We start from the raw sequence: 16447 nt of genomic DNA on the forward strand, positions 1-16447 counted from the left end.
CTCAATCTAGTTGTAACAAAAGTAAACAAATAGCTAGTTGAATTTCATCTGTAAAAAATTGTTTAACTTTTAAAAACACAGATGTTTTAAAGAACACCTGGCTAACATGACACTGTAGGAAGTCTGATACAATTCATACTTGACACCTGTTGAGAGGGACTCCTGGATGTTCTTACTCATCCCAAAACGCCATATTCTGAGATTATTGCATTTAAATTGATGTGCCACTGAATGTCACACAATAGAGGCACAACAATACTAAATAAAGTGCTTCGAAAAAAAATCCTAACTTGTGATGATCAGTGCCTTTGAAGCTTTCAATGAGGCAACTAAAAACCACAACGTCTTAAACTTTAACCTGAACTTAATATTTTAGCTTAACCCATAGTAATTATAAACCCTTCAGGCAACCAGTGTTCAAAATATATAATCGGATTTATCATTAAACTGTGTGATTTGTGTTTTAAAAATCAGTTTGTTGAACTTTCTACCCCTAATGGCCTGGAAGTGTGGCAATCTAAGCATGTATACTGCACGTGTATTGCAATACTCTTTCCAAGAAGGAAAAAGAAAACATTAATAAATATTTCCCAGATCTTGACAGATACATTTCACAACTGGAAGAATCTTGAGATGATGGTCAAAGTTCATGCTGTGAACACAAGAGACTCCTTTTCTTTTCTTACTGCAAGTGAGTGTGAATTTAAATGTTTATGGTTCGGAAAAAATAAAAACCCAGCAACCTGCATCTTGTTCCAATTTAGATTAGGCCTACTTTAGAGAACAAAACAATAAATATTACCTTGATTGTGTTGGAATCAGTCCCAAATAATGTTTCCTTAGATATGTTTTTTTTTTTTTAATGACTCACAAATGTGTAGTTTCAGTATTTTAATTTGCTCAGAGTTTATCTGAGAACAGCTGGGCAGTGTAGTAAATATTACTCATGAAATAATGCGTAGTGCATTTTGGGACACTTTAAAGGTCCCATGACATGGGCTGCGTTTCACTTCGGTTAAATGGATTCCTTGCGTCCCTCACTTGCGTCGTTTCCCTGCGACTAGTCCCTCCCACCAGGGAAGCATGGAGAGACGCAAGAGCCTCATCCCAATACCCCTCCTCGACTCCTCCCTTCCCCTCCTCCGGGACTTGACCCGGAAATCGATCAAGACACGCCATTTTGAAGGACGTCCCAATAGCTGAAATGCACACGGAGGAGTCGAGGAGGGGTGAGGGAGGAGGGGTGCGGGAGGAGACGAAAGGGAGGATACACGGGAGCAGACTACGCGGAAGTGTTTTCACTACTCGCATATAAAAGCCTCGCCCCCACCTTCACAGCTGGTCGATTTCAACAGAGGAAAACCGACAACTGGAAGATGAGTGGAAAAGCATCACATAACTATAGGTTACTTGCGTAACCCCAGTTCTCAGAGTAACATGAAGTGAGATGTCTCACTATGGGATGCGCCTCATCGCGGAGCAAACAGAAGCATCAATCTCATTACGCCAATCCTGATTGGCTGGAGATCTTGACATCAGCGTCAGGGAAATCACCCCCTATAAGTAGCTTGCGCCACAACGCATGCGCCATTCAAAATAAGCACCTCTTCTCGCTTCACCATAGCAAGGAGGGCCGTCTGGTGAGACATCTCACTTCATGTTACTCTGAGAACTGGGGTTACGCAAGTAACCTATAGTTCTCATTCATAACACTCCGTTCGATGTCTCACTATGGGAAATTGTAGCTCCCGTATTGCCAGACGAGCTTATCTCGAAAATCACCAAACCTACCAGAACTTAACAGGTAGAGCTCTGACTCAACAAGGTGCCCAGCACTGCTTGAGTCACACTGGGAGCAGAACGTCCAGCCTGTTAGGAGGCAGACAAAAGTGAGCGGCGAGGACCAGCTCGCCGCTGCACCAATGTCTTTGATGGGAGACATCCTGGACAGAGTCCAGAATGCAGCCAGACTCTGAGTCGAAAGAGCTCGCGGACCCGAGGGTGCCTGCGAACTCTGACTCGTATGAGCCCCAAAGCAATTGCTTCCACAGACCAGTGGGAGAGCCGTTGCTTAGTAACAGGCTTGCCCTTATAAGGGTTAGCCCAGGACACAAGGGGTTGGTCATTATGACAAAGCACCCTTGATCTGTCCCTGTACGTGCGTAAAGCACGGGCTGGACACGGCAAATCCGGCCGCTGTTCCCCGGAGGAATACAGTGGCGGGTAGGATGCCTTAATGTCAAATGTGGTACCCGAACCAACCGCCTTAAGATAAAGGCAGGGTCAGGCTTCAACCACTTGGCAGCTGCCAGGGTCAGCGTCATGTCACACTGTATTTAGATTGTACCACTCACGGGCCAGGCCCATAGAGCCAAGCGCTCTGGGTGTGGGTGAAAGATCGCCCCCCCCGCTTGGGACAGTATGTCCCTGCGTAGTGGGAGCTGCCATGGCTGCCCGCACAGCAGCTGATATATCTCCGCTAGCCAGTACATAGCTGGCCAGTGCGGAGCTATCAGGATAAGTGTGTGGCGTTGCTCTCTCACTCTGGCCAGAGTTGGGGGTATCAGAGCCAGGGGTGGGAACGCGTACAGAAGGCCCGGGGGCCAATTGTGCGCGAGTGCATCCACGCCTAACGGTGCATTTAGATCGCGCGTCGAAAAGAACAGCTGACACTGAGCGTTGTCTTTCGATGCGAACAGATCCACCGCGGCTCTGCCGTAACGCACCCACAGCTGGCTCACAATCCTTGGATGTAGAGTCCAGTCTGCATAAAGTGGTATACCTCTGGACAGTAGATCTGCCCCGAGGTTCCTCACTCCCGGTACGTGCGTCGCTCTCAGAGAGAGGAGACGCCTACCGCTCCATAGGATAAGTTTGCGCGCCAGTGTGTGTAACTGGAGAGAACGCAAACCCCCTTGGCGGTTAATATACGATATTGTGGTCGTATTGTCTGTCCTCACGAGGACGTGATGTCCCCTGAGGAAAGGCAGAAAGCGTTTTAGGGTGAGAAACACCGCTAAAAGCTCCAGGTAATTTATGTGTGCCCGCTGGAGGTCTCTGCTCCAGAGACCCCTCACCGGGCGACCTTCATAAATACCTCCCCAACCTGTCAGACATGCGTCCGTGGTGACCACTTTCCGTGAAAGGACAGCACCCATAGGCACACCTCGTACTAGAAAAGTCGGGTGCAGCCAGTGGCGCAGTGCCATTACGCATTTCACAGTAACCATCACTCTCCGCGCGCCATGGCGCGCAGGGTTTAGTTTTAGGGCGGCCACCCAGCGCTGAAACTCCCTCATGTGTAAGCGTCCCAGTCGTACGACCAGGATGGTTGACGCCATGAGCCCCAGCAATCGCAGGCATGATCTGAAGAGAACATGTTTGCGCAGCTGGAAAAGAGTGAGACAAGCTCTGAAAGCTTTCACTCTATCCGCTGACAAGCGAGCTGAAAAGGGCACCGAGTTCAAGTGTAAACCCAGGAAGAGTATAGTCTGCGCGGGGCACAACATGCTCTTCTCTGTGTTTATTATGAAACCCAGGTTGAGCAGGTGCTTTACGAGGACATTTGTCTGCGTAACAGCCTCCTGCTCCGACTGTGCGAGAAGCAGCCAGTCGTCCAGGTAGGTCGCCAGGCAAATACCCTGTTGTCTTAACGGGGCTATCGCGGCTTCCGTACATCGTACAAACACCCTTGGACTGAGAGACAGACCGAAGGGGAGTACTCTGTATTCATAACAGATCCCCTGAAATGCGAATCTCAGATATTTCCTGTGTGGGTAATATACTGGGATGTGATAATACGCATCTTTCAGGTCGACTGATGTGAACCAGTCGTCTTGTCGCACGAGCCGCAGCAGAGATGTGTGAGTGAGCATTTGAACTTATATCTTCTTAGATATTTGTTCAGAGCCCTCAAATCAAGTATTGGCCGAATTCCGTTCCCTCCCCGTTTGGGAACGAGGAAGTACTTGGAATAGAAGCCGCCCTGACTCTGCTCGGCGGGTACAATAGATATAGCCCTCTTTTCTAGGAGAGAGAGAATCTCTTTCTCCAGAATATGGGCTGACTCTCCTCGGGCCTGCGAATGCAGAATGCCCGAGAAGCGAGGGGGGGTGACAGCGAATTGGAGTCTGTAGCCCCGTGTTACTGTCTTGAAAACCCAAGCAGATGATGTGAGCATCTTCCACTGCATGCTCCTTAGAGCCAGTGGAGATGTCACATCTCTTCCCCTCTGAGTCTCTATTTGTTGTGTTATGGGGCCCTCTAGTGTCTGAACACAGTGGTGCCCCCTTTCGACAATCCCCACCGACACTGCGCATGCGCATGACGGTGGTGCCTTCACAACCCCAGCCGGCACTGCGCATGCGCGTGGCGGTGGTGCTTTTAAAACCCCAGCCGGCACTGCGCATGCGCGTGACGGTGGTGCCTTCACAGACCCGCCTGTAATCCGCCTTTTGAGAGATGCCGAAGCTGCTCTCAGAAGGGGAACAGTTGGCGGGCTGTTTATTGGTTTTATTGTTTTTCTTATCATTTTTTTGAGCTGCGCCCTCAGCCTGAAGCCTGGATGCGTCAGCGGCAAATGTTTAATGACAGAGGAACAAACAGATTTGTGACATGTGTTTTTGCGGACTTGAGGATGGTGTTGAGGCATCTCTCGAGGCGGCGGGAACACATTTAGAGCTGGGGAACCGTGGACTTCCAGCTCTGTCACGGAGGGGAGAAGGAGGGGCTGTCACGCCGCTCGCTTCTTCTTCCTCGTCTGCGGGCCAAAATTCTGGGTTGGCTGCGCCTGAGCTGCAGCTGGAACCGGAGATTTTCTGGGCCAGCTCGCCCTCGTCTCCAGCCTGGGCTGGGGACTCGGGGCGGGCTGCGACCTCTGCGTTTTCGGTGTTTTAAACCGAGCAGGGTTCAAGGCAGCTTGGGCGAAGGACTGCTGCTGCGAAGGCAGCGGCTGGACCCTTCGAGGGAGGCAGAGGTGGAGTGCCTCGTCCTCCCTCTTTTTCGACTCACACCTCCTTTGCATGGAAGCAAGAGCGGAGCCGAAAATTCCCTCGGGAACGATGGGCATATCCAGCACATCCTCCTTTTCCCGGTCTGGGAGGTTGGTGAGGTTGAGCCATCTCGCTCTTTCCTGCACCACCATGATCCCCATTGCCTTACCCGTGGCCTGGACGGCGCAGCGTTGGACACGTTGACAGATGTCTGTGACCGCCGCCATCTCGTCCAGAGTGGCTGCACCCGGGTTACCCGACAGGTCCTCCCAGAGCTCCGCTTGGTAAGCGGTTAACAGCGAGGCCACATTCAGGGCCCTGGCGGACAACGCTGCGGCTTTGTAGGACCGTTCAGTCATTGTCGACTGAAATCGGTCCGACTTTGCCGGCAGCGTGGGGTTCCTGCTTGGTGACGGGCCCATCCTCGGTAGGAGGTGGGCTGCTACCAGCGGTTCCATGGGCGGTATGCGGAGCAGGCCAAGCTTCTCCATTCCGTCACAGTCTAGGGAGGAGGCCCCCTGGATTGGGACCTTGTTGCTGAAGGGCCGGTCTCTCCACGAGACCGACACCTCATCCAACATCTCCGGGAAGACCGGAAGGAGTTGTCTCTTTGTCCGCGCTGCTTGGGGAAAATGTTTCCCTTCGTAGCGGGACCTGGAGGTCTCCTTGGCCATTTCAGGCCACGGGATGTCGAGTCTGGCCGCAGCGCGTTTGCACACGGCCTGCAGGTCCATACTCAGACAGGGCGAAGCTGGTATGCTATCGTCTGGGAGCGCAGCCCTCGCTCCAGGCTTTGCAGCCTGAGCCGATGACATGAAGATGTCCTCTTCATGTTCATCCGACTCGGACAGGAGGAACACCGAGGCGTCCTCTTCGTCCTCGTCGTAATTCAGCTCGAGGACATCCTCCGCGGGTGATGAGACCATGGTGAGGTCTAACTGGGAGCCCCAGCTCGGTAAAGCGTGGGGGTCCCGTTCCCGCGTGTCTTGCCGCCACCGGGTCCCGGCCTGCCAGGGCGCGGGAATCCGGTTCTGCGGCCATCGCAGATACTGAGCCCCAGACCGACATGGAGAGGGGTTCACTCTCTGTGGCAGATGCCCCCGCGTCTTGACTGCCGGCCGGCAGGTCAGAGGACATGGGGGGTTCCTGCTCCGACAGGCTAGCTTGGCGTGCTAGCCGTCGGCGGAGGCTCTTTACGGTGAAGCGGACACAATGTCCGCACGAGCCGGGGGTTGTCGATAGCGCCTCGGGCGTGTTCCAGCCCGAGGCAGGACGAGCAGACCTGGTGTGTGTCTGTGCCCGAGATCTTCAACCCGCAGCCGCAGAGTCGAGCCACCGAGTCCCTGACTCCTCTGGTATGAGGGAGAGGGGCGTCCATCTTGTTCGCCTCGTGGCGTGGAGAGGACCCGCTCTCAACAGGTAGGTTGGGAGAAAAAGAGGTAACCACCCTGTCCTTAATCCGGAGAAAAGGACGGTGTGGGTCTTTTATTCCCAGAGAATACTGACTGGTGTGGCAGTATGCTCCTTTTAATCCTTTCCTCCTCCGTGGGGAAGAGAAAAGAAAATACTTCCTCGCTACCGTGGTGTCGGTAGTGAGGGAGCAAGCTAACGCTAGCTTGAAAAAGTCAGACCTAGCTTACTTTCCGGGGAAAGAGAGCGGCGAGGTCGATTTCAACAATAACCAGCGTTAGTAATTACCGTCTTCCTGCGAAGCAGAAGGAGTAGCCGGCAAGCGGCCGTCGACCGAAATGGATATTTGGGTTCAGTCTGTGGACCGTGAAGCTTGTCCGGCTACCATAGAGATGTGCTCTGAAGCGAGAAGAGGTGTTTGAATGGCGCATGCGTTGTGGCGCAAGCTACTTATAGGGGGTGATTTCCCTGACGCTGACGTCAAGATCTCCAGCCAATCAGGATTGGCGTAATGAGATTGATGCTTCTGTTTGCTCCGCGATGAGGCGCATCCCATAGTGAGACATCGAACGGAGTGTTATGAATGAGAACTGTATAAGTGCTCACAGCTCTGTGGGAATTATTATGTGCAATTCATTTCTAAAAGGCTTTCACATTACTGTAATTATATTTTTATTTAAATGTAGGCTATATTTTACACCAAAACGGAACACAAAAGCAGGACCGACCATCATACATTGAATTCCTTGACTAAGAATAGAAAGATCCATTCATTTAAATAAATATTTAACAACAAATGGGCCGGTTCTAAGGGGTTATCCAGTTAAGCCCGATGAGAGGGGATACAGCTGTGCACATGTCATCATTAACATACGTCGTTTAAAAGTGACGTTTGAGTGAACGAGGACATCCCAATTAATACCTGAGGAATCCTCGGTCCTTGCGTCACCTCCTCCTGTCTCTCGCTCGCATCTTACGGAGGCGGAGCTAAGACGCAAGGAAGGGAAGCGAGTGAGGGAAAGGAGGAGTCGAGGAGGGGTATTGGGATGAGGCTAAGGAAACCACGAGAAGCAGGGAAATGAGCAATGGGACGTCGTTTCCTCCGGAGCGTCACTATCCGACGTGTGTATGATGCACCAGCGGACGTCATAAATGTGCGTCTGCTGCTGTGGGGAAACTATGGAAACTACAGTTTTCTATACAGCATGGATGTTTAAAAAGAACGACGGACTACTGTAAACTCATCTAGAGACTCTGCGCCGTGCTCTGATGCTGTTATTTTATGCTTTATGAACGTGAACAACAGAGAAACATATTCTTCATGACCAAAGTTGGAATTTAAATAAAAAAGGAAAGTGAAACTTATGCTCGTCACCCTCTCCCTCCGGTCCACATTAATACAAATGATCCCAATACCTATGATTGTATGAACATATGAAAATATCTTAAAATCAATACAGATGTATTTATTATAAATGTAAGTCCTTAACATCTATCAATGTGTATATCACCATTCAAACATCTTTTAAAAGTTGAACAAACCCCACACAGCTCAGTAAAGGCTGTGAAATGTTGACTTTATTTGATCATTTCAGTCAAAACGTTCATATTTCTCTTTTTGATTATAATACTGATGAACGTTCAAAACAAAGCACTTTGGCAACTTACCACATAGCCTACGTTTTAAAATGCTTAATAAGCACCGTAACTTTCATGATATAATTTCTCGGTTATAATCGGTTGTTTCCGTGAACGGCCGACTGTTGAGTGACGGCAAATGCTGCGGCCGCAAGGCATTGTGGGACAGCATTTTCTCCTCTCCTTTCGTCAAGGGAGGTCCAATGGTTCCTAAACTAAAGGAGATTATAAAGGAACAGGCACGGGTTTCACATAAGTGATAGACACCTCAAGAGAACACTCAGAGCGAGGGGACATGCACGTCGCAAAGCATACTCTGAGCTGAGCTATTGACAGATTTGAATTTCGCGGATCAATAACTCGAACATAACGTTGTAAAAATACAAACAACATGACTTTACAATCATAGCAAGGTAGACAACGAGCTACAGGGTCGTTTTTATCAGAACAGTTCGATAGTGCAACCAAACCCCTTTCACACATCAATAGTACATTGCTGCTCATACTACATCAGGGTTGTCCAAACTACGGCCCGGGGGCCAAATTGTACTTCTTGAATATATATGTATACGTGTTAATTACCCCACATTTTCTAACAAATCAAACAAAGAAAAAAACAGGTTACATCACAGCTCTCCATAGGGTTTCATTAATTTTGTTGGCAGCTCATTCCTTAAAACAGAAGCTTCAGATTGCTTATAATAAGAGGAAATATGAAATATGTTATGTAAATAAGTTATTGAGCTTTTTTCCTATCAACTTAGATTTGTTAGAACATGTGGGCTTATTAACACATATATGTTTAAGAAGTGCAATATAAGACATGCACAAGTTTAATTTGTGAGCCATATTTCATTATACTTTTTTAATTAGCTGAGGGCTAATTCAAAATAGCCCTGGGGCCGCATTTGGCCCCGGGCCGCAGTTTGGACAACCCTGATGTAGTATGAGCAGCAATGTACTATGATTACTATTGACTTTTCTTCCCGACTGCAACGCTGTACCGCATCTGCCACCGCAAACCCCCGTTGCGAGTCTCCGGCTGTAACAGTCCACTACCGCTGTAGAATGATCGAGTATCATTTACGACTCAGGTTTATTCAACAGTAAGTCAAGACATTACAGTAGGCAGAAACATTTTCACTATCCGATCTGCCACCCTGCCCTATTTGCAGTGCGCATGTGCGAGATGGTCCGCCATATTTGACAACTACACACGGCAACTCTAATAGGACACTTGACACAGTGGCGTTTGGCAAAGCAGAAAAAGAACACTAAAAAAAACCCGACAATATTAATCTGAACGACAGAGATGAGTTATTGAAATGAACTCTTTTTATTGGGTTCTTTTATTTGGGGTTGAGTACATTGTCAGAATAAGTGAGAAATGAATTTAACTTCTGTTAGACAGCTATCATACTGAATAAATATTTACTGTGAATGTATGCAACAATGTATGGCATAACAACAGAAGTTAAATCCATTTCTCACTTATTCTGACAATGTACTCAACCCCAAATAAAAGAACCCAATAAAAAGAGTTGTTAAATAATAGTGAAGTCACGTTGTAATAACAATAACTCACTGTGTCAAGTGTCGTGTCAAGTGTCCTATTAGAGTTGCCGTATGTAGTTTACCAATATGGCAGACCATTGCACATGCGCACTGCAGATAGGGCAGGGCGGCAGATCTTTGGGCCCTTCTCACTTCTCTTATTTTTAATTTCCTCGCTCCTCGGTCTCGGTATCACTGGAAGTTGATTTGTCTGCTGGTGTTAGTGGGATGTCGGGAAGTTGGTTCTGCCCGTAGATGAAGTCGGTTCCGCCGCAGCACTGCACCTCCTTTTGTGTTAATGAGGTAAGACCTTCTCGTTGTCGAGCTTGGTGTAGACTGTGTCTCCTGGCTGTAGAGCTGGTAGATGCCTGGCACCGTGTTGTTGGTTGTAATAAAAGGCTTGTTTCGCTTTCTCACTCGTGTCCTTTTGTTTGACAATCTGTCTGTTAGGCCATTTAGGCCGTAGATCTTTATCGAGTGTCGGGAGCGTCGTTCTGATCTTTCTCCCCATTAGCAGTTCTGCTGGACTGACTCCTGTGGTAGTACAGGGAGTGGATCTATAGCACATAAGGCAGTGTTTCTCCAAATTTTTCATACCAAGGACCACTTAAGCAATAAAAAAACACTCGCGGACCACCTAACTCCACAAATATCCAAAATCACATCGTTTTTCTAGAACAGATTACAAATCGCCTGAAAATGGTACAAACAAGTGGCAACATGTGTGATGAGGGTGTTGCGCTGGGCTATGTCATGCAATATAATTGAAACTTAAGCTCTCTCCATTGCGGAGATATTTCCGCGAGAGTGCGGAAAACTTAAATGTATTTATTTATTTCAAATGTGAAATGTTACCAATATACTCACGGACCACTAGGGGGCGCTCACGGACCACCAGTGGTCCGCGGACCACACTTTGAGAAGCACTGACATAAGGGCTATCAGCGGATCTTCCTGGCAAAGGATTCTCTTAGCGGTCTGTACTGCTCTTTCTGCATGACCGTTTTCTTGAGGATGGTGAGGACTAGACGTGATGTGTCTGAAGTCCAACCGCTGTGCCAGCTCCCGGAATTCTGCACTGGAGAATTGGGGACCATTGTCACTCACCACCTCTTCAGGCATTCCGAACCTAGCAAAGGTCATTTTAAGTCTCTAGATGACAAGGGCACTGGTCGTAGATGGTAGTTGTGGTATTTCCAGATACCGTGAATAGTAGTCACAAGGTAGTTGTGCTTGTTATGTTCGCAGATGTCAAGAGCGATTCTTTTCCACGGACGATCAGGCAGCGGTGTGGAAATAAGCGGCTCCTTTTGTTGAGCCCGCTTCTGCTCCTTGCAGCTCTTGCATATGTTGACAATGTTCTTGATGTCTACAGAGAGCCCCGGCCACCAAACTGATGCATTCGCCCTTTCTCTGCATTTTGAGAGCCCCTGGTGTCCCTCATGTATTTTCTGCAAAATGTCTGCTCTCAGTGACCCCGGAACCACGATCCTGTTTCCTCGTATGACTAAGCCATCAGCTTCCGATAGCTCATTTTTCACTTTGGTGTAGTCCCTGATGTTCAGTGGAACATTACGACTGTATTCAGGCCATCCTGTCCTAATCAGCTTGATGACAGCCTGAAGCTCACTGTCGGCTGCTGTCTCTTTTCTGATATTGTCCATTCTCGTTGGAGATGCTGGGATGCCCTGTATCACTGTGGCTACATAGCATGCCATATCTTCTTGAGTGTCAGTCTCTTCCTTTGTATGTGTCTGTGGGCTTCGGGACAGTGTGTCGGTGACAACAAGGGTCTTCCCAGGCACATGCTCTGCTAAAGGTTTGTACCTCATGAGCCTCATTAGTAGATGCTGACATCTCAAGGGGACGTTGTCTAGGCTTTGTTTGTTGATCAGTGGCACTAATGGCTTGTGGTCGGTCTCCAGCCTGAACTGATCCAAGCCACATAGATACTTGTCGAACTTCTCACAGGTCCATACGCTAGTCAAGCACTCTTTTTCTATCTGGGCGTAGCGTGTCTCTGCTTCTGTGAGACGCCTCGAACAGTAGGCTACTGGCTTCCACTCTTCTTCATGGAGCTGGAGGAGGACCCCCCCCAGGCCATAGCTACTGGCATCAGCAGACACCGCTGTGGCTTTAGCCACATCATAGAAGACAATAACAGGTGCCGTGGTCAGCATCTTCTTAATGTTCTCAAAAGCTGACTGCTGTGAGTGACACCAGGTCTAGATGTTCCTGCTCTTCAGAAGCTCGTACAGTGGTTGACCTATTGTGGAAAGGTTTGGAACGTACCTACCCAGGTAGTTCACCATGCCCAGGACTCTTTTCAGCTCATGGACGTTTCCTGGTGGAGCCAGCTGATGTATGGCTTCAACTTTATCAGGGTCGGGCCTGACTCCTGACTGGTCGATGAGATGTCCCAGAAAGCGTAGCTGGCTTTGTCTGAGGGAGCATTTATCTTTATTGAGTTTTAAGCCTGCTGACTCAACACGCTGTAGTACCTTCTCGAGTCTGGCGTCGTGCTGTTCTGTCGATGTCCCATAGACCAGGATATCGTCCATGAAGACTTCAACGCCTTCCAGTCCCTGCAGAGTCTCTAGCATTTTCCGCTGGAAGATCTCAGGCGCACTGGAGATCCCGAAAGATAACCTTTTGAAACAGTACCTGCCAAACGTTGTTATAAAGGTTGTTCATTTACAGCTGACTGGGTGCAGTGGAATTTGCCAGAACCCACTTGCAGCGTCGAGAGAGGAAAACACAGTTGCACCACTTAGCTTGGCAGTTATTTCATCAGAGGTAGGTAAGATGTAGCGCTCTCTTTTTACTGACTAATTTAGTCTTTTCAGGACCACACAGATCCTGGCTTTGCCTGTGGTTTTCTTTAGAACTGGCACCATAGGAGCACACCATTCAGTTGGCTGTGTTACCTTCTCCAATCCAATCCAACTTTATTTATATAGCACTTTAAAACCTCCAGACCAAAGTGCTGTACAGAGAGATATATAAAATATAAAATCACACAGCTCAGCTCACAAAACATAACATATATACATTAAAAATAAAAGATACAAACACAAAACAAACCAAAATAAATGTAACAATTAAAAAATAAAAAACAGCCATATAATAAAAACAATAGACCACTGAAAGCAAATAAAAGCAACAATCTACTTGTTTACGAATGCTAAGGAGAAGAGGTGGGTTAACAAGGGCAGGTCGTTCCACAGTTTAGGGGCGGCAGCAGAGAAAGCACAGTCCCCTCTGCACTTAGACTTTGTTTTTGGTACCCTCAGGAGCAACTGATCAGCTGACCTGAGAGTGCGAGTTGGCGTGTAGCTGTGTAACAGCTCAGAGAGGTAGGGCCAGGCCATTGAGGGCTTTAAAAGTAAATAAAAGAGTTTTAAAATAAATCCTCGAATGAACGGGCAGCCAGTGGAGTGAAGATAAAATGGGGGGTAATGTGCTTGTGTTTGCGTTGTGCCAGTTAGTAGCCATGCTGCTGCATTTTGCACCATCTGCAGGCGAGCAAGGGAGGACGCACTTATCCCCATATATAGTGCATTACAATAATCCAAGCGGGAGGTGACGAAGGCATGGATTACCGTTTCAAAGAGGTCACTATTTAAAAAAGGCTTTATTTTGGCTAGCTACCTGAGGTGGAAGAAGCTGTTTTTAACAACTGCCTTGATCTGGCTGTCCAGCTTGAGTTCAGGGTCCATCTTTATCCCAAGATTTGTGATGGTAGGCCTGGTGGAGTGGTCCAAGGATCCTAGGTCTATAGGAGTGGTCCGAGGGGCACCAAAAACCATCACTTCGTCACTTTGACACTTTTGTCATCATTTAATTTGAAAAATGTGCATGACATCCAGGATTTCATGTCTTCAAGGCAGTTTAACAGTGGTTTAACTGAATATGAGTCGTTCTTTTTAAGTGGCACATATATTTGGCAATCGTCTGCATAGCAATGGAAAGCGATACCGTGCTTCCTAAGAATGGACCCAAGAGGGAACAAATGGAGAATAACAGGGGGCCTAACACTGAGCCCTGTGGAACCCCACAAAGGAGAGGAGCAGACGAGGACTCAGAGTCCCCAAGGCTGACGCAGAAAGTCCTACCAGTCAGATACGACCTAAACCATTCGAGGGCTTTGCCCCTAATGCCCACCCACTGCTCCTCGATGACACCGTTCTTCTCCATCCTCTGCAGTTCCTCTTTTACCATCTGTAACATTGGGAAGGGCACACAACATGCTGTATGCACAGCATATGGTTGAGTCCCATCCTTTAATTGGATTTTAGGTTCAGTTTTTAGTGTGCCGTGCTCACCATAGGCTTGAAGGTGTTCACTGGTAGTGAATTTCAATTCATCAACACGCCTTACCAGGTTCATCTCCACTGACAGATCCCGGCTGAGTAGGTTATTGACACTCTAGCCATGGACTACATATGCTTCAAATAGGTAGTTATTTATTTCCCTTGTAACTAACTGTAGCATTAAAGCGTCCCAGACACAACAGTTCACCTCCTGGGCTGTCAGCTGGTTTCAGTGTTTTGGTGAAGTGAGTGTGTGAAATGCATCCTCACATAAGACGCTGACATAAGCTCCTGTGTCCATTTTAAATTCCATTGGAATAGAATCCACCTGGAGCTGTACTGTCCACTGCTCTTTCTCCTCTGCACTGCACACTGAGCCTAAGAAATAAGGGGTCTGCTCAGCCTGTACAGTCCCTGTGACCTCATTCACTGATCTATTGCTGTTTCAGCACACTCTGGCCCAATGTCCTATTCTATTGCACTTGTGGCATGTAGCTTTAGCTGCAGGACACCCTTCTTCCTTGCTATGCTGTGATTTCCCACATTTCCTTTCACTTCCCCCCCCATTTTCTGTCTTTTGACTTGCCTTGATGTTGTTGAGGTTTCCATATGTAATTGTTTTCTTTGAATCTCACCTCCTGTACTGAACCCACTGTGTCTTCCTGCAAACTCACTTGTGCTGCGACCTCCTCTGACTGCCTGACGGTCCGTATCGTCAGTGCTAGTGTTAGGTCCACCGTTAGCTGCAGCCTGCGCGAGAGCTTTCTGTCTCGTATCCCGACGACAATTCGGTCGCGGATATTCTCATCTCGGCTTGCGCCAAACTCACAGTGTTCTGATAGATCATACAGGGCTCGGATGAAACCCTCTGCCTTCTCCCCTGGCCGCTGGACCCACTGGTGGAAACATGCCCTCTCGTGGATAACGTTTCTCCTCGGGAAAAAGTACTCGTTGAAATTTCCCACCACAACGGCAAAGTCATCGCCGTCATCTTCTTCGGCAAAAGTGAACGACTTAAATATGTTTTCTGCCTCGTTGCCCATGGCATAAATCAGGCAGTTCACCTGCACTCTCCCGTCATCTTTGTCGAGTTTAGTAGCGAGTCTGTAACGCTCAAAGCGTTGCCTCCATTCTGGCCATTCAGTCGGTTTATCAAAAGAAAAGTTTGCTGGGGGATTAAACTTGGCCATTCCGCCGTCTATATTCCTTTACTTTGTCTTATTTATTTCCTGTGACTCACCGGTCACTTCTGACACCATGTAGAATGATCGAGGGTCGAGTATCATTTACGACTCAGGTTTATTCAACAGTAAGTCAAGACATTACAGTAGGCCGAAACATAACAACTGGCGGGCTTACTCCGAAGTAAAGCAGTCCTTCCCATGCCGTAAAGCATGTTGCAATACTGTCGTAACAGCCTTAACTCTGTATGCATTGCAGGCATATGTGACAACCGCCCTTGAGGACCCAGGTTAGATTCCGGTGTCAGTACCAGATATGTTCGGGCTACCAGATATGTTCGGGTGTATTTCCGTCGCATCCGTCATCCGTCATATCTGTCTACTCACCTCCCTCTGCTCCCAGCGCTCTGCTGCCACACCGGCCGTCTGCGGAACTGCAGCCGGAAGAACTCGGTACAGCTTGTTATGTGTGTGTACTTGTGCACATAAATAATGTTTCTAATTATTTTAATTAAAAAATATATATATTCTGCGTTACTTTAGCCAACACTTTTATAATATATAAGCCTGATCATGTCGTTGAAAGCAAGTACAGATGTTCTCCCTTTTCCACAGTTCTGTGTGAACTTCATCTAAGGCAGATGCTTTGCTTCTGCACTAGTTTAGCAAAAGTCTGTTTTGTAAGACTGGTTTTGTTGCAGTCTGTTCATGCTATGTGTTTCTTGCGTAAGACTATATACACACGGAACACATGTATTACAGGGCTGTACCCAGTGTGCTTCATAAAACATTTTTGAAGCTTATTTTTTTAAATTAAGCCGTTTCCATGTTATAACAGCATCTCGTTAAATCAATATCGGAAACAATAATTGTTTTTTTGTGGTTGTTTAAATGTAATTTATGGTGCTGTTAGAGTGCTTATGTCTATTTATTGTGGTGAAAATGTTGTTTAAAAAAACCCCTAACATATATGGATTGAATCAGAATATTGTGTTGGATCAAAACATATTGTACATTTTGAGAATTCTTACATCTATTACAATACATTTTGAGCTTTGGACAATGTTTGGATCAAACGAGCCAGAAACAACCTTAAGCAGCCACCACTGGAATATTATTGCAGTAATATTATAATACTAGTAGCCTTATATTAGTGTAGCCTAATATTGATCGACAAATATTTAGAAATAAATCTGGTTCTTCCTGCCTGCCTCATCGCACTCTGCCCTGCTGCATTACCATGTATAGTATTTACATTCATAATGATCCTTTTTTGTTGGAGAGCTTTAGAGGCTTTAAGAGACGAACTGTCAATGATGCCAACTTGGCGACCTACAAACTAGATATAGCAATCTTGGAG

At 47.4% G+C, this 16447-nt stretch overlaps 1 protein-coding gene across 1 annotated transcript in view; it reads right to left on the reverse strand.

Moving 5' to 3' along the window:
* LOC117556875 (activin receptor type-1C) overlaps window positions 1-16447 on the reverse strand; it is a 33725-nt gene that overhangs the window by 10709 nt on the left and 6569 nt on the right. The gene's annotated exons all lie outside the window — the stretch shown is intronic.

This window comes from Gymnodraco acuticeps, unplaced genomic scaffold (assembly GCF_902827175.1).
Source record: "Gymnodraco acuticeps unplaced genomic scaffold, fGymAcu1.1, whole genome shotgun sequence".
In the NCBI taxonomy this organism is placed as follows: domain Eukaryota; kingdom Metazoa; phylum Chordata; class Actinopteri; order Perciformes; family Bathydraconidae; genus Gymnodraco; species Gymnodraco acuticeps.